The 24,697-nt window shown below is 39.4% G+C and overlaps 1 long non-coding RNA gene across 1 annotated transcript in view; it reads right to left on the bottom strand.

Moving 5' to 3' along the window:
• Positions 1 to 1,425: 1,425 nt before the first annotated feature.
• The window catches only part of LOC140527376 (uncharacterized), a 95,665-nt gene continuing 72,393 nt past the window's right edge, over positions 1,426 to 24,697 (bottom strand). Inside the window, exons 2-3 of the long non-coding RNA XR_011974781.1 lie at positions 8,570 to 8,685; positions 1,426 to 7,016 (exon numbers count right to left, since the gene is read on the bottom strand). This is a non-coding gene — a long non-coding RNA (uncharacterized lncRNA). The remainder of the gene's footprint in view (positions 7,017 to 8,569; positions 8,686 to 24,697) is intronic.

Raw genomic sequence — 24,697 nt, 5'->3', positions numbered from 1 at the left:
ATAGTAGTTGACATTTATATAGCCCTTAAGGCTTATCCCCTCCTCCTCCTCCTCCTCAAAAAAAGAAAGAAATCATTTGAGTATCATAACAACATTGTGAGATAGGTCATTCCTGTACCATCTCGATTTCAAGGAAAAGAAACTAAAGGATTTGGTTCGAGGTCATAGCCTGCAAGCATAGGAAGTGATAGTTGTGTCTTGGTTAATCCTGATTCTTTCTAAACCATTATACTATGCATTCCCGGCTCATTCTCATCCCTTCTGAGAAGGCCAAGGGCACACGAGTGAAGACTGAAACCCGTCTATATACCGCTTATCCATCATCCTAGACAATTTTTGTCAGTTGCTTTCTATAAACTCTCATAGAGTTTTTGGCCAATGCACTAGAGACTTTCCTTAGATTCTTTAGTTCATAGATACCAGTTGCTTCTGGCTGCTTCTGCTCAGGACTTGACCCCCTTTTTTTCTGCCTAACACCCTTTGTTAGAAACTTTCATGCCCCATGATTTACAGCTAGGATGGAGTTGAAGAGAGGCAGGGGAAGGGGAGGGGGAAAGACTTCATGGCCCATTCTTAGCATCTGCCTTCCTGTGACATCAGAGGTGGAAAACGATTCAGACAAACCAGACTGAGATTCTAGCCATCTTTATAAAAAGCTATGGAAGGAAGAGGGAGAGAAAAATGGATGCAAGGAAGGAAGGAAGGAAATAGTAATTTATTAAGCACTTACTATATACCAAGCACAGTATTAAGCATTGGGATACAAATACAAGCAAAAAGAAAGATAGTCCCTGACATCAAAGAGCTTCTATTCAAATGGAGGAAGACAGCACACCACAGGGATATGGAAAAGTAGGGCTTGGACCCCCTTACCTGTTTCCTTGTCACCTTAGTAGGTAAACTATCCTGGGCTGCCCTTGTATGGGTGTGGTTTGGGCCCATTGTCCCAGCTTTGGAGATGCCAATGCTTGGACCCAGTGTGGGAGATGGTGGCATATTGCCCTGGTTGAGGAGATGATAAGATTACGGTCATCTCACACCAGTTATGAAAAGTGAACAGAAAGCTACAAGTGAGTATGCCTAGGCTAAAGAGAAGTCTCTCTATAACCCCATTTTTTTCTCCTGCCACACCAAAGACCATTGTGTCTGCTCTCTAATGACAGCCCTAATTGTAAACTTTTGTGACAGATGCCCCACTACCACTCACACATAATAATGCAGCTCTCCAAATCTAAGCCTGGTGCCCCCTTGACATGTGGAGCCCCAAAAATGCTAAGCCAGGATTAATGTGCTTTGCGAGTCACCCTGTTTCAACACAGACTCTATCTCTAAGGCTATTTGTCAATCACTGGCTCAGGTCATCCCCATCTGCCAGCAATTCCCTTCAGGTAGGCCCAAGCTGTTAACATTCACTCAAACCTCTAGTTCATAGTCAAACAGTTTATTTAGGTCAGTAAAAGCAGGGCAAAATAAAGTATTAGACATATCATAGAATGTAAAGTTCTAATCACTTTTCAGCTCCAAACACTTGTGCCCTCCCCATACCCTCCCAAGGCTACCTTTCAGGTTGGAATTTATTTCCTCTTTCTCCCTTCACCCAAACTGAAGGAGAACCAACTGAAAAGTCCAGTGTCTTATCATATTTCTCACATCACATAGCTGAGTAGGAGGAAGAAACAGAACAGAACATTTAACTCACAGCAGGTTGCCACCGAAAAATGGAAGACACTAGGAACTTATTCTCTTGGCTGCAGCAGCATGGGCAACTGGGGAAGCAGAATTATCAGTTCAAATGCCCCGAAAATCTAACTCTCACCCTGAAAGGATGGAAAGGGAGGAGTTCCCTGAAACCTCAGCATTGAAAGGAGAAACTGATTAGATACCCTAAAGGTTCCTGATGTAGGGAGCCCTGTTTGCCTATCACAGGTGCAAGGCCAGCAAGGAACAGGGACAGGGACAACTGTGTTATAGACTTTACTGCCGTTTCTTTTTCTTCCTTCATCTTAAATCCCCATCTATCACTTCTATGTCTTGTTCCACATTCTCTAGTCAAACCAATCTGGTTTGGCACCAAAGGCCCATTATGCCCAGGATTGGCAGTCTCTGTGCAGATACTTCCCTGAATCTTCCTCCCACTAGTTAATTTGGTACCTCTCCAAATTATATGGAGTACACAGGAATATCAACAAACATATGTCATGCATATAATAAATAAATATGTAGCAATCCAAACTACAGAGTACACATCCAGGCACCTCAATTGATAGATCATAAGACTACAGATTCAGAGCTGGAAAGGTTATACGGTTAGTGCCAAAGGTAGGATTCAAACCTAGGTCTTTCTAACACCAAGTCTAATGCTCAGTCCTCTACTCCATGCTATCTCTAAGAATTGTACTCAGCAAGTATGAACAGCACATGCAAAAACAGTACATAATCAAGAAATAATAGCAAGAACTTAACATAGAGTATCATAAAACAAGATTATATGCTGTAGCCAAACAAATAAGACACTAAGAATCTTGATACATACACATTTAGAATTAGCATGTATGACAGCATTTTAGCATATATACCCAGGAAGAATTACACAGTAAAAATACGATGCATGAAATGCTACATTTTGGTTTTATACAAAACACATCATGTAAACTCAATAGTGGGTGTCATCTGGCTCCACGGGTGTCCATTGTACCTATTACACCTTGAACATTTTAAATTGACTTGGTCACTGGGTAGACTTTCTAATCTATCCAATTTTCAGTTTTTCTTTCTTGGTATAGTTCAGGGGTGGGGAACCTGCAGACTTAAGGCCACATGTGTGGCCCTTGGATTGAACAAATCCCCTTAATGTTGACTTCATTTAACCTTTAGTTCAGACCTCAGGCCCCAGTATGGTCAGAAGTATGATTAAAGTACTTAGACAGCAGAGTTCCTGAAGGGTGGTCACATGGACAAAGTCCTCAAGTAGCTTGTTCTCAAAGTCTTTACCTTGGTCTTTAAGAATATGTCCTTGCAAGGAAACCACATGCAGGGAAAATGTACTTCTCCCACAATAACTTGGCTACTGGAGAAATTTTCCATTTCCTGGTTGGGTATAACTGCATATGCCTGATGAAACAATCTATTATCCCTAAGCTATCACATGCATACATAGGATACCTGCAGAAACCTAATGTATATTCATTTAGTTTTGGCATGTTTAGTACTAACATTTTAGCATGTATACCCAAGAAGCATTATACTGCAAAAACATAACACACAACATCATGTGTTTCAGTTACATGCATCTTGTTTCTATTTCATATAATTCCAGTCTCCTGGTAGATATAAGATTTATACACACAAGATCCAAGGGTTTTCGGATACCTAAGCTCTCCAGATAAATCACATAAATCAGCAGAGTTTCTCTTTGAACATATACCTTGTGTGTAGCTGCTGCCAGCTTAGACTGGTAGAATCTGTTACATTTGGCCCAAGAATCACCTCAGGATCCAAAATCATCAGCTAGCGTTTTCTTGGGTATAGAATTAAATAGATCGAACAGCTTCCTCATACCATGTGTGGGATTGGTTTCGGTCTGGCACAGCCCTGCTTTGTATAGCACTTCTACCACTCTCTACTGTGGGGTGCCCTCTGGTGAAGGAAGCATGAATCCTCATAGATCACAGCCTCCTTCTTGACCTCTGTCATTTCTTAAAGTTCTCCATCATTCAGTGGCTCGCACCATTATTCATCCAAGGACAACTGAGTCATGGAAGGTTGGTTCAACACCAGAAAGCTCAAACAATGGCACATTCTGTCTGCTGCCCCAAAATGTCAGCAGCGTGTCAGTGGTCTGGCTCCATGAAGGCTCTATATTGTCTTCATCCCTTCTATGAGCATCTTCTTAGGAAGCACCTACTACGTGCCACTCACTGTGCTAAGAGCTGGAGCTATAAATACAGAAAGACAGTTCCTCCCCTCAAGGAATGAGGAAAGACAGTATATGAAAGAAGGCTGAAAAGGGGAGGAGGGGGGGAAAGGAGATAACCCATATCACCAGAGTATAAGATTCATGTAGCCTATGAATAGGCAATCGGCCCCTACAACAATATTCTCAGAGGTGGCCATCTCCAGTCGTCCTGATGTGTATCTGGCCACTGGACCCAGATGACTGCAGAGGAGAAAGTGAGGCTGGTGACTTTGCACAACCCTTAAATCCAATTCACTTACATGTCATGGCATCACCTCCATGATGTCATGGTCCTCTTCGAGAACAAAAGACAAATAGCAACATTCTCAGGAAAGTAATACTTGCTGAAAGAATTGAAAATCAAAAGGGATACCTATCAATTAGCGAATGACTGAAAAAGCTGTGAAACATGATTGTGATAGAATACTATATTGCTATAATAAATGACAAACAGGATGGTTTCAGAAAAACCTGGGAAGATTTATATGAACTCATGCAAAGCGAAATAGGCAGAACCAGGAGAATATTGTACACAGTAAAGGTAAATATTGTAAGGAAGGTGAACTGTGAAAGACTTAGCTACTCTGATAAAGACAATGATCCAAGATAATTCAAAGGACCCTTTGATAAAAAATGTTATCCACCTCTGGAGAAAGAGAGCTGATAAACTCCAAATGCAGATTGAAGCATACTTTTTTTTCAGCTCTTTTTATGTTTATTGTCTTATTTTGTTTGTGTTTTCTTTTGCAATATGCCTCATATGGAAATAGGCTTGGCATGACCTCACATGTATGAGCAAAATCAAAGTTCTTGCCTTCTCAAGGAGAGGGGAGAGGAGGACGCAGAGAGAGAATTTGGAACTCAAAATTTTTAAAAATACATTAAAATGTACATGTAATTGGGACACATTTAATTTAAAAATTAAAAATAAAAGAAATTGTACTCGCTAAAATCAGAGTGAACTAGAACCAGTATCTATCCCTGGCAGGCATACCCAAATTGACTGACATATATCAATGGATTGTTTCTGTCTGCACTTAAATTGGGCTCCATATATGTAGTCTCAGAACTTATTAATGGCAAACCAGCTAAGGACTCCAATTTGTGGGTGGGATAATGGGCTTCTCTGCCAATGAGTTGTCTATTGGCAAAAAAAAGCATTTGGTTTCTGGTAGTTATAGCTCTTCTGGAAGAAAATTGCTCCTAAACTTTGAAGGCTAACCTCAATATGTAACACAAAAGATTTGCTTGGATCTGTCTAAGCCAAAGAGGGTGCTTGAATGAGATAATTGGCATAAGTCTTTAAAAGACTTATGCCAACGATCTCCAATTGGTGACAGAGATCATGCCAAATTATCATTTCTTCCCTGCTGCCTTTGATTATTCTCAGTCACATACCCATGAGTGAAATCGTTAATCCTTCACACATGGATGAAAGTAGTTACCAAAATAGCTGAATTCATGAAGATTCTTTGTAGGTGGCCAGCTGACAAGTACTTCTATCTTCTTAGGAGTTAACCCCTAATCAACCAAACCAAAATTATTAAGTGCCTACCATGTTAATCAGGTTCTATACCAGGTCTGGAGAGACAAAGACAAAAATGAAACTGTCCCTGCCCTCAAAGACCTTGTACACTGTTTGGGGAATCAACATGTATGTAATATAGGTAAGTGTTATATACACATATATGTGAGAGATATGTATATCATATATGTGATATATACAAGGTCATTTTGGGAGGGAGAAGGGAGAGCTACTAGCAAATGGAAGGATCAGGAAAGGCTTTGTGCAGAAGACAGCAGTTGAGGCTAGCCTTGAAGAAATCTAGAGATTCTAAGAGGTTAGAAGCACATAGGGAAAGTGCATTACAAGGATGGGAAATAGTCCATGCAAAGGAAAACGAATGGGAGATGGAGGATCATGCATGAAGAGCAAAAAGACTAATTTGTCTGAATTGATGTATGTGTGAAGGAGAGTGGTATAGAATCTTTATTCCACATTAGAAAGCTGAGTTATCGAAGCTTTAAATGCCAGAGGAGTCTATATTTGATCCTGAAGATAATAGGGGACCACAGACATTTTTTAAAGTAGGAAATGACACAATCAGACATCCTTTGGGAAAATCAGTTCAGCATCTCTGTGGATGGACAAGAATGGGAGAGAGAGACTTCAGGCAGAGTTCAATTAAGAAGCCATTCCAATAGTCCAGAAGAGAGGCAGTAAGAATATAGACTGGAGTGGTCATATCATGAGTGGAAGAGAAAAAAATGTAAGGATGTCATGGAGGCAGAAAAGGCAGATTTTGGCAAGTGACTAGATACATAGAGAGTGACAGAGAGGACTAGAGACTAAGGGTGAGAACTTAGATGACTTTAAGAATAACAATGAATTTAAGAATAAGAACAACAGAGAAAGGGAAGTCTGACAGACGGGCAGGTTTTAGGAGGAAATTCTATTTTAGACATGTTAAGTTTGAGATGCCTGTGGGAAATCCAGTTAAAAACATCCAATGAGAGCAGTTAGTGACTTGGGAATAAAACTGAAGATGCAAATTAAAGCTGACTGTATACATCTGGGAATCATCTACCCAGAGATGATCATTCAATCAACAAGGGCCATCAAAGAGAGGATGTGTAAGGAAAAGGGAGAAGAGAACCAGGACTATGCTTTGGGATACATTTACAATTAGGGAATGTGACATCAATGGTCATCCAGCAAAGGCAACTGAGGAGGAGTGGTTAGAGGAACAGAAGAAAAAATAGTTTCAGGAAAGCCTGGATGAACAAGACAGTATACAGGAGGAGAGAGTAGTTGTTGTTATTGTTCAGTCAGTTCAGTCATATCTGACTATTAATGACCCCATTTGGGGTTTTCTAGGCAAAGGTCCTAGAATCGTTTGTCATTTCCTTTTGCAGCTCATTTTACAGATGAGGAAACTGAAGCAAACAGGGTTAAATGACTAATCCAAAGTCATACAGTTAGTAAGTATTTGAAGTCAAATTTTAATTCATGAAGATGAGTCTTTCTGACTCAGGCCAGTCACTCCATTCACTGAGCCACCTAGAAAAATGAGTAAACAAAAAAATTCTCCATTACTATCAAGGACCCCACCATATTTCTTGTCTCCAAGTCTTGAGATCCAACATTCTCAATTCTTCTTTTGCACACACTCCACTTATTCAATCCATTGCCAAGTCTTATCATGTCTACCTTTTCAACATCTCTCATATATGTTACACAGTTACCCCCCTGGTTCAGGCTCTCATCACTTGTTCCACTTCTCTGTGTTTCCTTCTGAACTTTTTTTTATTCCATTCTGCACATAAAACACATGCACACATACACTTCAGTAACTTTTCTTCATCGATCTTCTGGACTCTTGTAGGTCACAGTTAAATGTAGGTAGCTTTTTCTTAAAAGAAGTTTGACTAAGAAAGCATAGACAATATGGAAGTCTATATTTTCAGGACTCACTGTCACTGATACAAGAGGTTCCATTAGTACAAGTGGAAAAAATATAGGAGAAATTGTTAAGCAATGCATAGCTTGGGTGTCTCAGAGTCTGGAACAACCCTGATACCTAACTCCAGACTTGCTACCCAATGCTAATCTGAAACATTCAGCTTCTGGTGCACCAGCTCTACCCTCCTCGTTTGAGTGTGTCCAATCAATAGATACAACAGAGAATAAACCTGCCATTTTAATTGTGTTCTATTAGTGGTTTGGGCACTAGGCTGCTATAACTTCTGGTCCTATCATTGTTTGTTTCTCTGGGAGGAAAGCTCCTGCTAGTGTTCCATTTCTCAGTAGATTTTCCATGAGTTCATGCCTCTGAATCTTATCAGTCAAGGATGGCATCTTACTTTGTCTCCATTGGCTCCTATATGAGTTAGGGCCATCATGGGGTCAAATGAAAGGAGCATTCTTCATCACAGACTCTACTTCCCTCTCTCTCCCTTCTAAACTTTGTTCATTCTCTAAAGCAAATCTGATATAACCTGCTCTCCAGTTTCCTTAAGTATAGTCAAATGTGGCCACCCAGAGGTTGTTGTTACCCAGCAACCCAGTGGGAATCAAGTCCCACTTCGGAATGTCCAGCTCTTCTATCCTTACCAATCCTTTGACAACTGATGTTTGGAACAGCCTTGCCCCACAAACATTCAGAGGATTTCTCTCACTCCTACTGAGAGCGATGAATGGACCATATCTAGGCTTACTACAACAAGTGCTTTGCAAGCATTCCCAAACAGCAGGCAACAAGCATTTATGAAGCTGTGCCAGGCACTGTGCTAAGCACGAGGTACAAATATAAGCAAAAAGAAACGCAGTGTCTGATCTTAAGTAGCTTCTATTCTCATAGGGGAAGACAATGCATAAAAGGGAGCTGTAAAAGAGAGAAGTTCAGAGAGTCAGGAGGTCAACTAGGAGGGAAAGAAGGAAAGAACCCAGTATTTATTAAGCAACTAGTAGTATGTGCCAGGCACTGTACTAAATGCTTTATAAATATTTGCAAATGAAAATTTGATCCTCTCAACACTCCTGGGAGGTAAATACCATTATCATCCCATTTTACAGCAGAGGAAACTGAGGTAGATAGAGGTGAAATGACTTACCTAGGAACACACAGCTAGCATCCAAGGCTGCATTTGAACTCAGGTCTCTTTAGATTCCAGGGCCAGTGCTCTATCCACCACACCACCTAGCTACCATTGAATAGGTGGCTCTATTCCTAGGGAAAATAGAAAGTAGCAAGCTTGAGTCTGTCCTCAAAAAGGAGATTAACATGGCTTCCCATCAGCCATCACCCTGCTTCTAAATCAGCCCCTTGCCTGTACTATGGCATTTCAGTGGTCTATACTACCCAGGATGCAAACAGGATTTTTACAGGGAGATGAGGATGTTCCTCTGAACTTGTTTTTGGTTCTTTGAATTCACACTAGCAGGACAGTCTAACCTCAGGCTGGCCTTTTGCTTCTAGGACTATGTTAAGCCTCCTTGTCCTCCTCCTTATCCTCGGTGGGAGGTCCAATAACTAGTTCCTAGACTCTCTGCACACACACACACACGCACACACACACACACACACACGCACCACCCCTAACTTTTATCTCTTCAGGGATGCTGGAATGTACCACTAATTCAGATGGTTTATATAAGACAGAAGCTTCTTTGTGAGTCTTTTCATACACTTTTAAAACCTCAATCTCCTACAAACTGTCCATAGCATCACAAACCATTTTCAATATCTTTTTGCCCCAGTCAATGGGCACCCCTAAAACTAGGGGTCCCCCATGAGGATTCAGTCCCACTTATTGATATCAGTGCTCCAAGGACTGGACAGCCTTGGGTCTTTCAGACCACACTGTACAACATCAGCACTTCATCATGCAACAAAGCAATAATGTTAACACTTACTCACACAAAAATGCGATAATGTAAACCCACAAGATATAAAATACTGAAGCCTGGGTGACTTCAGAGTGGTATTTTACCACTGTGAGAGGAATAGGAAGTAACAGCTGGTCTGTTCAGACCAAACTAGATCCAGGTGTGGTCTTGGCTACCACCTAAGCCAAGTAGAAAATGACCCAGTACTGGCAGCCTCCCAAAAGGCGCATTCTTCACATTCCCCTTGTTTTCTTTGCCTCCCTTGTCATGGCTCCCCCCCTCTGGGAGTTCTTTTAACCCTCAAATTCTCTTTGGTAGGAGTTAAATCAGCATTAATAAAGATTTCTTCCTTTAAGCATCTCAGGAAGGACTTCTTGTGTTGTGAATGCTTCTTTTAAGTCCAAAGACTTTGTTGGCAACATAAAAAACTGACTTCCTTCTGATGTCTCCCATCTTCTATACTAGCAGATTGTGTATGTGTGTGTGTGTGTATGTGTGTGTGTGCGTGTGTTAGTATTATGTGATTTCCAAAATGTGATCCATCCCACTTTCTTGTTCTTTTTAAACTCTGAGTCCATACCATTGTTCATTTGTTATTTCTGTCCAAAAAAATGGATACATACATACATACATACATATGTGTATGTATGTATGTATACATAATATTTATAATTGAGAAATATAGAGATACAGAGATAGGTCCACACATGCATGCACGCATACAAACATACGTACAATGTCCTAACTCAATGGGCTGCCCATCCACTTATCTTTTATAGTCTGGACAATAGGCATTCCTTGTCCATTTAGTATTTCCTGTGTGAATTATGAGGCCAGTCTCTTACAAATGGTCATGGAACTCACTTGAGGAGGCACTGTCGTGTCCCAGGGCTTAAGCAAATAGAACAATATCATTCACAAACACAGAGCACTTCACTATCTATAGACAACCTCCCCTTCCATTTGGATTGACCCAGATCCCTTTCATTATCTTCCATGATAATGGCCAGTGCCTTTGGTGTATGTCCATTTACCTAATTTATACCTCACTTGAGATTGACTTTCAATGATCGAAGGATCATCAAACAAAATGATGTTGATGGTTCTGGTTTTCATGGGATTTTGTATGATCTTAGATGCACAAGAGATATGATTTTGGAGAAGATCACATTTTGCTTTCCTGAGTCAAATACTTTTTTGTCATAAACAAGAGGAAACAGTGGGATCGTATTTATCTTTTCACTTTTCATTCAATTGTGTGATTGGAAATGTAAATAGACAGAAAATGTCTGGAAAGCCTGTTTTACACTCATGTTTTAATGCCTTCCATGTGTATATAGAGACCAGCCTCATGAAGATTTTATAAAGATAAAAAAAAATATTAATTAGTAGCTGCTTATGTCCCCTCAGTTGCCATCTTTGTTGATGTGACCATTTGTAATCTTTTCCATCCTTTTGGAAGCTTTCCTTCTTTAAGATATCTTGAAAGCTAATCCCTGGCCGCCTTTACAATTCTGTCACATTTAAGACAGAGTTCTTCTGTAAATATTTAACTAGATCCAGTCTTTCTTCTCAGTTTTATATTCTGAAACGGCCAAGGTCTCCCATTGTATCAAGGGACATCTCCAGTTGTCCTGATATATATCCTGCCTCTGGACCCAGATGGTTCTGGAGGAGAGAGTGAAGCTGGTGACTTTGCACAGCCCTGCCTCACTTAAATCCAATTCCCTTGCTTGTCATGATATCACCTCCCTGATGTCATGGTCCTCTTCAAGAATAAAGGGCAAATAACAACAGTCTCTACTGCCCTTCTCAGCTAATCTCGAGATAGCCATCTACACTTGCTGCTCCTACTTCCTTTCCTCTTACCCTATTTTAAACAACTCCACAGTCTGGCTTCTAACTTCATCATCCAGCTGGAACTCTACTGGAAAGTTCATCAGCCAAGTGGAAACTTACCAAAGGCCTTTTAATTTCCAAATCTAATAGATAACTCTCAATCTTTATCCTCCTTGACTTCTCTGAAGTCTTTGACTCTATCAATCCCACTCTTCTCTTGTACACTTTCTCTGCTTTAGATTTTGTAACATTGCTCTCTTCTGGTTTTCCCACATATCAAACCACTCTTTCTCACTCTCCTTTGCTGGTTCGCATTCTTATCATGGCTCTTAAATGTGAGTGTTCCTCAAAGCTCTGTCCTAAGTCTCCTTCTCTTCCTCCTCTATACAATCTCTCTTGATGGGCTCATCAGTTATTATTCAACTGTCATCAGTTAAATGAGTTCAGTGATCACATATATGATATAGAGATGATTCCCAGATCTATGTATCCAATCTAATCTTTCTTCTGATCTCCAGGCCCATATCACTAACTAGCATTAGGATATCTCAAACTAGTTTCCCATAGGTATCTCAAACTCAACATGTCCAAAGTAGATTCATCATCTTTTCTCCAAAACCTTTCCCTCTTTTAAAATTTCCTCTTATTCTCGAGGATACCACCTTTAGGGCATCTCATTATATTTGAAGTTACTTGAAGGCAGAAACTGTCTTTTGCCTTTTTTTGTATCCACAGCACTTAGCACATTGTAGGCACTTAATAAATTGCTCTATTGATCCTCCTAATCTCCAAGTCTTGAAATCTTGATGTCATCCTTTATTCCTCTCTTGCACTCACTCCATATAGTCAATCTGTTGCCAAGTCTTATCGTTGCTACCTTAACAACATCTCTCAAATATGTCCTTGTAGCACTAATGTGATAGCCATAGCAGCTGCTATAAGTATACCTGTGTATCTCCATGGTTAGTTTGCAAAATATAACAAATTCTTCTCCTCTAATACAAAATCAAAATATTTATTGGAAACATCCCTATTAGGATATCAAAAGGTAAGATTTAGGAAAGTACTCATCACCAATCCAGGGAGCACCAACATTTCTCTCCTTCAGGTCTCTCAACGAGCAAGTTCTCCTAGGCAAGTTCTTCCCTCAGCCTCTCCTCTCCTCAGCTTTCTTTCTCTGCCTGCTTCTCTCTCTACCCACAGCTTTTTCTCCAAGCAACAAAATATATACTGTTTCTGATCAAAGACTCAGCACTTAATTGATCAAGAACTGAGAAGCTTGGAAATCAGCACTTAATTAGGAAGGTGTGGGAATTCCTGTGGCCCAGAGCCTAATTGGCTCTATGTGAGGCCATTTAATGGGCAGGGAAGATCTTATGTCTCATTAACCTTACAGTCCTCTTCTGTCTACTCCCACAGCTACTACTCTGATGCAGGCCCTCATCACTTCACACCTGGACTATTTAAATACTTTCCTGGTTGGTCTCCTCCCAGGTCTCTCTAATCCATCCTCCCTTCAGTTGCCATAGAGATTTTCCTAAAATCAGATCTAACCATGTCATTCTCCTACTCAACAAATTCCAGTGGTTTCCCAATACCTCCATGACCCAATATAAAATCCTCTAGCATATGATGCCTTCACAACCTAGCCCTTTCCCATCTTTCCAATCTCCATATATTTTAACTCTCCTTTACTGACTTAGTACTCTAACTTAGTGACATTGGCTTTCTTTTGGTCCCACGTATGTTCCATCTTCCACCTCCATGTCTTTTCACTGACTGTCCCCCATGCCAAGTATCCTCTCCGTCCTCACCTCTGCCTCCTGGCTTCCCAGAGTTCCTTTAAGATACAACACAAATTTCATCTGTAGGAGACTTTTCCCACCCATCCCTCCACTCCTCATGTCATCCCTGCTAATGCTTCATCTCAGAGATTACCTTTCTTTTGCACTGTATGTATCTTTTTATTTATTTGCATGCTGTCTCTCCCACTGGAATGAGAGCTTTTTGAGGGTAGAGGTCATGTTTTTGTCTCTCTTTGTATCCTCAAGATTTAGCACAGCACTGCATTCCCACATCAACAACTAATAATAAATGCTTGTGACTGACTGACTCTAACCTCAAAGCCAGCCATCCCACTGTACCATGCCACTTCTCCAAAACAAAACCAAGCTGGTATTCTGACCAGCAACCATCCTTTCACTTAGCAACCACTTCTACCTTCCTATTTATTCCATATGTTACAAGAACATCATTATGGATGTGACTCACTTCCTCTAGAAATATCAAAGAGTTGGTTGTTGGACCAAGAACTCACACAATTCCAAATATTAAATTCATGTTTTGGGGTAGTTTAAAATTTGTGTGGGTCTTAATGCCTCCTGTCCCACTTCTTTAATATTTCATTACTATCACAATAGAAACACAGAACAGAGGGACATTTTATGCTTTCATTTGTTCCACAACTAAATTAAGTGGCTATAACAAAGCAACTCGTCATGTGGTAGTTGATCTTCAGGAGACGAACCTGGGATCAGTCTCTTAACTCGTCCTCAGATCAACCAATTAACCAACAAGCATTTATTAAGCACCTACTATGGGTCAGGCACTATGCCAGGCCCTGGGAAAACAAATGCAAAGAATGAAACAATCTTGACCTTCAAGGAGCTTATTTTCTAATGAAAGAAACAAGTGCATAAATTTATTTCACATGAATATAAATTGGCTAAATGCAAGTATATTCAAAGCAATTAAATGAAAGGTAGTTTGAGAAGTAGAGTGCTAGTAATTGGGAGGAATCAGAAAAAACTTCATACAGAATATGGGATTTAAGGTAAATAGGAAGGGGAATCCATGAGGCAGACAGAAGAATGGAATGCTTTCTGAGCATGTGGAATGGCCCATGAAATGATATGGAAATAAAGACAACACAGAGAGAAGACTAGTTTGACTGGGTCAAAGAGTGAAGGAGGGAGAGTAATACTCAGTGAGGTGGAATGGGCAGTTTGGGGCCAGGTTGTGGAAGGGAAGGGAAGGGAAGGAAAGGGAAGGGAAGGGAAGGGAAGGGAAGGGAAGGGAAGGGAAGAAAGAAGGGGATCTAAAGAAGAAAAGGATGAAACATTTATTAGGAGCCTGCTATATTCACTTCTCCATGTACTTTACAAAAAAGGGTTTAAGAGCCAAATACGCTTTATTTTTTTCCCTAAAAACAAAAGAAAATCACTAGAATGTATAGAGTAGGGGGGTGATATGATCAGATATGGGCTTAAGGAAAACTATTTTGGTAACAGTATTTAAGATGAACTGGAGAAATAAGAGATTTGAGTCAGGGCAAACAGTTAAGGTGGGGTGCTTCAATAGTCTAGAGTCACATGGTCAGATCTACATTTAAGGAAAATCCTGGCAGCAGTATATAAAATGGACTGAAGTGGTAAGAGACTTGAGGCACGAAGATAAATCAGTTAGAGGCTGGGGCAGTTGTAATAATCTAGGTAAGATGTGATGAGTTGGTAGCTGCATGAGTGTGGAGAATGGGCCACGCATGAGAGATGTGAAGGTAGAATTGGCAAGATTTGGCAACTAATTGGATATGTGGGGTGAAAGAGAGTGAGGAGTCCAGGATAATGTGAAGGTGATGAACCTGGGAGATTGGAAGGCTAGCAGGACCTTTGATGAAGATGGGAAAATTTGGAAGTACAAGGGTTTGGGGGGGAAGATGAGTTCTGTTTTGGACACATATTTAAACTGGGATAACGGTTTGTTACTGGGGTCATACTCAAAAAATATTTTTCCAGTTTGCAGAAGCCTTTGGAGCTTGTGGTCCATTGGCCTAGCTTTCAAGCCCTCAGTATCATCACCACGTCACAGTGAGGCATGCTATTATTATCACCCATCATCATGATGATTACAACCATTGACATTCTATCAAACCTGGATTAATTTCCCTTCTTTCCTCACTTCAAGTCAGTTCCTTGGTTGTCTGTACATTATATGAACTCAAGGGGATGACTGAGGCCTCAGGAAACAGGGGATGCCGTAGGCTGGCTGGCTCCTTGGTTCTAGGAAAACTCCCTGATGTGCAGGCCAGGCTGCTCACCCACCCAGCAGTTTGCATTTCCTGAATCTTTTCCTTCTGACTCATGTATAGTCCTGGCTGCCTGTACTACTAGTCCTGCCAGCTCCTCCCCTGCTGATCAGGGCCCAGGAATGCTCTGGCCTCCAAGGGGGATGTGGCCAGCTCCCAGCTCAGCTTTCCATAAGGATTAGCAATTGGGATCTAACCAGGAAATTAGCCACTTCACATGCTTATGTTTATAGGTACACAAACAAGCCAGTGGCTGAACTTCTGCCGCTCTGATTTGGCTAAGCTCCTTCCCACCTCAAGACATGTTCTTGGTGACCCAAGGGCCCCTGACACCGTGTCCAGCCAACATGCTTGCTGCTGCACACAGCAACATGTGTGTCCCTCACACATGCCAAATTAGGTCTAGATGCCCACAGCTGAGTCTGATTCTGCTCAGAAACAGGCTGGGGATAGTCTTAAATTAATGTTGCCATATCATAGATATTCTCTGGGTCTGAATATATCAGGACCGCCTACCTTTTTGTTAGAATCAGTAACTTCGTTAGCAAAGTTGGGATTCACTCTGATGAAAGGGAGAAGGGAATAAGGGTATATCTATATCCATATCCATATGTTATATATTTATACATACATACACATATGCCTACTGTGTGCCAGGCATTGTGCAAAGCACTTTTTTTTTTACACAAATATCTCATTTAATCCTCACAACAACCCAGGTTCTTATCTTCATTTTACAATTGGGGAAAGTGAGGTTAAGTAAGTTGCCCAGAGTCACACAGCTAACAAGTATCTGAATGAACTTGGGTCTACTTGACTCCAGTGCAGTATGATGGCTTCTATGAATCTAAGAAGTAGAAAGCGTGGCAAAGGGTTTCAGATTAGCCCTGCTCACAACTGTCATAATGACCAACTTAGAAAGGAGGACATTACAGAGCGTCGGAACCATACTAATCACGGAAATTTCAGAACAAGCCAGAAATATCAATACCATACCTGCTAGAAATGTTTTAGTCCAGATAGGACTGACCACTAAAGCAGGCAAATCGCTTGAGCACATGAAATGGCTTAAAGATATAAATGCGTTTATTATGTGCCAGCACAACATCATAATAAAATTTGAACCAGATTTTACTAGTTGGAGGCAAGTCCTTGCCTTTTGTTAATGATAACTCAGCTCCAAGTTATGTATTAATGTATTATGGATTAATGAAGGGTAATCGTAAGAAACAATTTCATTTCTAACCTCAGATTTTAAATGAAATAGTGGCGTTCAGTTGTGTCTCATTCTCTGTGACCCCATGGATCCTACTGTCCATGGGGTTTTCTTAGCAAAGATACTGGAGTAATTTACAATTTCCTTCTCCGACGGATTAAGACAAATAGAGATTAGGTGATTTACCAAGGGTCACACAGCTACTGAGTATCTAAGGTTGGATTTGACCTCAGGAAGATGAGTCTTCCTGACTCCAGGGTGGGCACTCTCGCAATGCTCTACGTAGCTGCCCTATGAAAACTATATAAACTCATGCAAAGGGAAGTGAGAAGAACATTGTACACAGTGACAGCAATATTTTAACAATGATCAACTGTGGAAGACTTAGTTATTCTCAACAATGTAATGATCCAAGACAATTCTGAAAGATTACTGATGAAAAATGAAAAAAAATTATGAATTTTGAATGTGGATGAAAGTACAATTTTTCTACTTTGTTTATTTTTCTTTCCTTTTTTTGGCAACATGGCAAACATGGAAATGTGTTTTCATGACTTGATTCCACATGTGTAATTGATATGATATTGCTTGCCTTTTCAATGGATGTGGGAGAAACAGATTTCAAAACTCAAAAAGATTTTTTTAATGAATGTTAAAAATAAATAAATGATAAATTTATTTTAAAAACAAAAAAGCAGTTACTTCTATAACCATCATGAATGAACACAATTGTCTATAATATTTGACAAAGTTTATAAAAATGCCTCAGTACTTGTACATAATAATATATACTGTCACCATTACTACGGTAAGGACCATAGGAGGAAAAGTGGAACTATCCAGGAATGTGCCTAAAAATAGACATCAAATATTTTCCTGGCAGAAATAATTTGAGAAAATTACTGAAGACCTGTGGAAATACACTGAAAGATTGTATTAATATCTAGCTAGCATACACTGTAGAAAACCTGAATACCATATTGCCCAATTAAAGGCAAGAAAAAAAAAATATTCAGCACATAATCTGGAAAAAAAAAGCATATCATAAATTCTTGATAATCTTAATCAAACACTGAAATGAAACTTCAAAAAGTTAAGGTGATGCAAGAAGTCAAAGCAGTTGAAATAAAAAGAATAATAAATAATTCAAAATCATTTAAAAATTGTACTACAGAAGCTTGAAAAACAAAGTAATTGGAGGAGAAAAAAAACCCTTTAAGAAGGAGAATGCGTAAAACTTAACCAAAGTTGGACCAAATGTGAATCAGAAAACTTACGTATTATTAATATATGAAGTGACATCAAAGGAGATGACTGAGATTCTAGCTTCTCTGCAAAAGCAGAAATCAACAGGCCCCCAGATAAGACACATAATAATTGGCTCCAATACTTCACAGTAGCATATAAATTACTTGCAAATCACTTTAACACAGCCCTCTCTGGTATAAGCTTGATCTTGTCTTTCTTCACAAAAGATATTACATATTTATTATCAAAAAAATGAAATACTAGTGAGTCCTCCAAGTATAGGCCAATTATAAGTTCATGTACTCTGTACAAAGCATTCATAGATTTTAGTACTCAAAAAAAAAGTACGAACACTTTTTTTTACAAGAAAACAATATATTGACTAAAGAGAAAAAAAATCATATCAAAAATCCTAGGGGTATAAAGAGCAACTCATTTATGATTTAGCGATTATCAAAGAAGCCATCCAAAAGTGCCAAAACATCTATACCACCTTTACTGATTACCTCAAAGCCTTTGACTCACTCAGGTTCCACAGCCATGGTTTAGTCATGTGCAAATATATAAAACAGATCCAAGAATAGTGAGAGGATTAGGAAAGTTGATGTCCACATGAAAAATTATCCTCTATATAAAATGTGCCACCAATATAATAAGGTCAAGAATAATTGATACAGTGCATGGCATCTTCCAAGAGTAGAATTTAAGACTGCCATGGTTCTTCCTAGCTTTAAATTCATTATCCTCACTCCTGAATAGACTTAAATATGACTTTTAAGTCAAAGAGGAATTCATGCCAAAATATTATATTAATCACTTGATGCTCTTGGATGACATAAAGTTGATATGGCTCTGCTGAAAAATATATTCAACACCTACTTTTCCTCATGGAAATTTTCTCCAATGATATCAAAATGTCAGTTGATTCAATGAGTATAAAATTCCTAATGGACACTAAGGAAAAATGTCTGATGGTTTGGGTCTTGAATTTCGAGGTCAAATTGAACTAATTGATGAGGACAATACTTACAAATAGCTTGGGTTTCTTCAGGTAAGACATTTAAGCATAAAGTTGTCAAGGAGAATGCTAAGGCTGTAGATGTTAAGAAATTACTGGGCCTCCTGAAGTCAATGCTTCATGGGAGCAACATATTTAAACCAGTTAACGTCTATATAATATCAGTAGTAACATACTTTAGGCATGGTCCTATGGATGACAATGGACCTAGAAAGTGCCCAGACAAAAATCCATATAGCATGAATGAAACACCCCAAAGCAGCCACAGAAAGAATAAAACTTAATCACTAAAAAAGAGGAAGAAGATTGATAGATGGTTTCAAAACACTAAAAATTATAAAAAGATTGAAAATTTATAAAAAAATACCTTTAAAACAAGTAGACTTTAATTCACAAAGCAATAATAAAACCTGACAATAGATATAAATCACTGGATTTCTCAAATGTAACCAAAAGAGCTTTATCCCCAGGCAGATTCTGTGAAACTGCTACTATCCAACATTGCAATCAAAATGAAAGGAACAAGTATTTATTAAACGAAGTGCCTACTATGTGCCAGACATGGGGCTAAGAACTTTACAAATATTATCTCATTTTTCTCCAATCTGGTAGGTAAGTGCTGTTAATCTTCCCCCTTATACATTTGAGGAAACTGAGGCAAACAGGGTTAAATGACTTGCCCAGGGTCACATTATCAGTACATGTCAGAGGTTGAATTTGAATCCAGATCTTAGTGACTCCAGGTCTAGTGATCTATCCAATGCACCACTTAACTGCCTGGGTGAAATCTATGTGAACTCAACCAGCAATATGCCAATCAATAATGTTCAACAAATGACTGAATCATAAGGGTTTGTTTATAGCAGCGATTCTCAAACTTTTTGGCCTAAAGACTCCTTTATACTCTTAAAAATTATTGAGAATCACAAAGAGTTCTCGTTTATATTGTTTATATCCAAGAGTGTGCTAGAAGTAGCTCCTACAGCTGTAGATAATCAATTGTTAAATTTTCATTGTGATCGTTTACACTTCAGAAATTGACAAATGATACAAATTGCAGCTTGAATTATTGTTTCGTTGATTGTCTAGATTTAAGAAAATGAGGAGAAAATATCAATAATTCAGATTAAGCTTAAAAGTGTTCCCTACTTACATTTTTTGGGGGGAGAGCTGGTTGTTAAGCATTTACCAGCATACCCCTGGCTAAACCTTTCAACATTAACCATATTAGAAATTAAAACAGATAAAATTTAAAAATATTTGTTAATTAATTCACTTTTAAATAGAAATAATAAACCAGTACATCTTAACATTTTTTTAAACTATGTTTTCCAAAATAAAAATTATTTAGTGAGGAGAGTGGTATTGTTTTACATACTTTTGCAATTCTCTTAATAGAAGACAGCTGGATTCTCATATCTGCCTCTGCATTTAGTCTGATGCAATATTGTTATTTTGGTTGAAATATATGAAGAAAATCTCTCCTCAAACAGATATATAATTGGAGAAGGGAGTATCTTAATAGACAAACAACAACTTAGTATCTTTATGAAAATAGTTTTGACCTCACAAACCCCTTGAAGGCATCTTGGGATCCCCGATTGTTAGACCACATTTGAAAACTGTTAGTTTATTGAAACAGATGTTTTGTTAGAAACTCAGGACCAAGTCACTACCATCATAAATTACAGAAAGTTTATTCTTATTAGAGCCATGAAAATGTGGATTCACATCCCACTGATGACATATTCTGGCTGAGTGACCCTAAGAAAATCACTTGAAGTCTCAGTGTTCTAGACAACTTTCTAAAACTATTAAGTTACGCAGAAGAGGCTAAGCTACAATGTAGAGGAATTTCCTCAATGGAGTATTCCCTATGTTTATGTGATAAGGGGCAGTTACGTGGTGCAGTGGACAGAGCACTAGTGCAGGAATCAGGAGGACCTGAGTTCAAATCTCACCTCAGACACTTGACATTCACTAGCTGTGTGACCTTGGGCAAGTCACTTAACCCCAATTGCCTCATCCTGGGTCATCTCCTGTCATTCTGATGAATATCTGGTCACTGGATTCAGATGACTGGAGGAGAAGTGAGGCTGGTGACCTGTACAGCCTTCCCTCACTCAAAACAAAGTCAAGTGCAAGTCATGTCACTATTTCTCTGATGGCATAGTCTTCGGCAATGAAGGATGAACAAATACATGTTTATGTGATAACAGGATGAACTTTTCTCCTTTAAGAGATCATGTGGATCCTCTCAAGGCCCAAGCCCTTTGGTAGGAGTAACCAAAGTAGCAGCTCATGCTTCCCCTTCGCTTACATATCTCTCCTTCTCACACTTCCTTCCACTTGTGTGTAAATACTTACTCACTACTTATCTCAATATGAAATAAATGTCCAGCATAGCTAGGGACTGAACAAGCATTATCCACAATAATGATAGCAAGTGAAGGGGAAGCCCATCCCTGTCAATTACTAGCCATGACTGAGCAGCTGACAAGTGTCTCTGAGAAAGAAAAGGTCCCTCAGGGGAAGGGTTTCTGGGGAGAAGTCATTGGTGGGTTTTCCTCCAAAGACCCATTTTTGTCACAGAGGAGGGACTTGGGGCTTTATAAGCCATAACTATATCCTGTTTTCCAGTTTCTAGAATTTGAGCAAGACAGCCTTTGTCAAATTCCTTTATTATCATAAGTCAGTGGCTCTTCTCGTCCCCCAGGACACATTCCCCTCACACTGGGCTGATCTCCAGTCTCCTGGTTGCATCATGGATGACATCGGCTATGATGGGGGATGTGCCACTCATCCCCCAAACATTTCCCATTCCCCTCCCAATAACTAACGACACTGTTCGTTCTAAGATGGCAGCAATCATTGTACCATAGTGCCCAGCCTCTCCTTGACACTTTATTTCCTATTTCTTAGGTATTCCTGGCACTCCACTTTCCTGGAACACCTTGATTGCCTTCTAGGAGAAAAGCTTGATATAGTCCATAGGTCTAGACATAGAGCTAAAAGAAACTTCAGAATGACTTAGCTATTTTCAGCAATGCAATGACTGAAGACAAGCCCTATGGACTCATGATGAAAAAATGCTATCTTCCTCCAAAGAAAGAACTGATGGAATCTGAGTATAGATGAAAGTATACTACTTTTCACTCTTTCTTTTTTGTTTGAATTTTCTTCCACAAAATAACTAATATGAAAATAAATTTTATATGATTACACATGTATAACCAATATCAGATTGGTTACCGTGTCAGGGAAGGGCAGGGAAAGGAAGAAGAGGTAGAATTTGGAACTCATAATTAAAAAGAAATTACATGTACTTGGAAAAAATAAAATTTTATTTAAAAAAGAAAAAAAGAAATTTCAGAAACCTTCTAGTCTAACCACTGTATTTTAGAGGGGTGGAAGCTATGGCCCAGAAATGATTTGAGCAAGGTCACAAAAGTAGTAAGGAACAAAGCCTGAGTTTGACTCCAATCTCAGTGCTTATTCTTCCCCAATGTAGCAAATGTTTCTTCTGTCACAAGACTACTCATAGGATCATAAATTAAGAACTACAGGGAACCTCAGGGGTCATAGGATCCTAGAGTTAGAGATGGAAGGGACCTCAGAGGTTTTCTCATCCAACCCTCTCATTTTACAGATGAAAAAACTGAGGCCCAGAGATGTTGTGACTAGCCTGCAATCATACAGGTAGTAAATAACAAAACTGAGATTTTGAAATCAGGCTCTTTGCCCCCAAATCCAGCATTCTTTCAAGTGTACATTGCAGCTAGGGGAAAAGAGGCCCAAAGCAGGAAGTGACACAGAGTTTAAATATCTCTCCCATGACAAAATTGGAACCTGTGATTCTTCTCTCTTTCTGTATTAACAAGCACACTAGCACACAGAGTAGGCTACTAGCACAGGTTCTTTGATCTACTTTTCTAAAGGAAAGACAACTTTAAAGGGGTCAACAATCTTATTTTAATTAACAGACAGATAAGTAGTATAGGAAAGAATCCAAAAAACAGGGCTCCAACTGTCTAAACACAATAATACAACCACCTACATACACCACTAGACTGGAAGAACATCAACATCTGAGTAGTCAGGGGGCTCTTAACAAATGGCTACCCAGAGTCCAGTCCAAGGAATCAAAAGGTCCTTTTTGTGAGGGAGCCCCCAAAGCAAAATACCAACCTCCCCGAACATGTAACAAAGACTTGGCCCCTGATTATCTGAGAGCCAGAAGGCATGAAACCTATGTAACTCAGCAAAGCTATGAATTATCAGGGCTCAAAGGAGATTAATCCTTCAGATGTTTACAATTTAGCCTGAGCCTAGGAAACTGAAATCCAGGAAAAAAAAAATCAAAAATTTCCACTTTCCTTGTACTTACACCTTCCCCCTTCCCAAAATTTCCTATGGATATTTAAGTGAAGGTAGGAGAGTTTATAGGGGAAATATAACCCCAATCTGAGATTATTATTTTCTACCCTTAAGAAAGAATACAGGGATGTTACATGGGGGATTACTTTTGTGAATGGATTGGGTAGAGGTGAAAGCACTGCTAAGGTTCTTTCTAGCTCTCATGTTCTGAGATTCTATAAAAATATCCAGGATGCTAGACCCCTAAGTTTTCTACAGGGACTCCCTTCCCTGGTGTCGAGTAAAAGGACATGTATTCAAATCTCAGATTGTATTCTTTCTGCCTGGGTGAGTCTGAACAAGTCACTTAATTAACTTATGATCTTCCCACCTCTTTTGGCCTCCTCTCCTCTCTGATTGGAGGGCTGATGGGTAGAACACAAAACTCCTCTCAAAGCCTTCCTTTACAAGGGCTAGGATCTGAACTTTCCACCTAACTCTGCTTTCCATCTGCAGCTCTCCTTGGCTTGGACTCCAGTTTCCCTCCCTGCCTCCTCCTTTGCAGCTTCTTTTATATGTCGTCTTTCCCCAAGAGATTAAAATCAACTTGAGAAAAGGGGCTGCCTCTCTTCTTATTTATATTCTCAGCACTTAGCACCATTCCTTATACACAGTAGGCACTTAATAAATGCTTATTGAATAGTAAATTTTTGAACCTAACTTTAATTTTCTCAATTATAAAAAGGCAAAGGGAGAGTGGAAAAGATGATCTCCAAAGCCCCTTTCAGCTCTAAATCTATAACAATGATAAATGGTTATCTTGGGATCAATAGCTATGCTTGTCGATTTGACTTCCAAACATCAGTCTGGCAAAATAAATAGATAGATAGACAGATAGATAGACAGACAGACAGATAGATGAATAAATAAATAAATAAAAGCCCATTTCCTCTCTCCCATTCCAGCAACTGGGAAATGAAGATAGGGGAAGATGCTACCCAGGCAAGGACCGACCCAGCCATTGTCTGTGAAGGAGCATTTGTTAACCTCTTACTTTGCAAGCAGTCTGTGAAGCACTGGGAATACAAAAAAAGGGCAAAACAAATCAGCCCAGAAGAGCTAAACTCCTCTTTATGGAGAAGTGTGAGATGGGAATTGAAGGTCATTGGGTAGATTCAACAATCATTGAGCATTTACTGATCTTCTACTATGTGCCCATTATGCCCTAGACATTGGGGAGATACTAAGAAAAATATGAAAAAATCTCTGCCTTGCTTAGAAAGGGTGTATCTGAGCTTGAAGAATAATTTGAGTGGAAAGGCTACATTTTCTTCTGAAGTGGCTTTGTAAAATCTAAATTGCTATATAAACATAAAGAGTTATTATGATTTCCACCTACACCAAGGAGTATCATCTTCTGCCTGGACAGATGGGGTAGAAAGGCAATGTGAGTGTGTGTGTGTGTGTGTGTGTATGTGTGTGTGTGTGTGTGTGTGTGTGTGTGTGTGTGTGTATCACTACACATGACCCACATTCAGATTCAGCAGCCAAATTGGGTTTGTCCCTTCCCCAATCCCTTTCCACCCCTTGCC

Source organism: Notamacropus eugenii, chromosome 2, assembly GCF_028372415.1.
Source record: "Notamacropus eugenii isolate mMacEug1 chromosome 2, mMacEug1.pri_v2, whole genome shotgun sequence".
Lineage (NCBI taxonomy): Eukaryota > Metazoa > Chordata > Mammalia > Diprotodontia > Macropodidae > Notamacropus > Notamacropus eugenii.
This window is presented reverse-complemented; position numbering and strand designations above follow the sequence as displayed.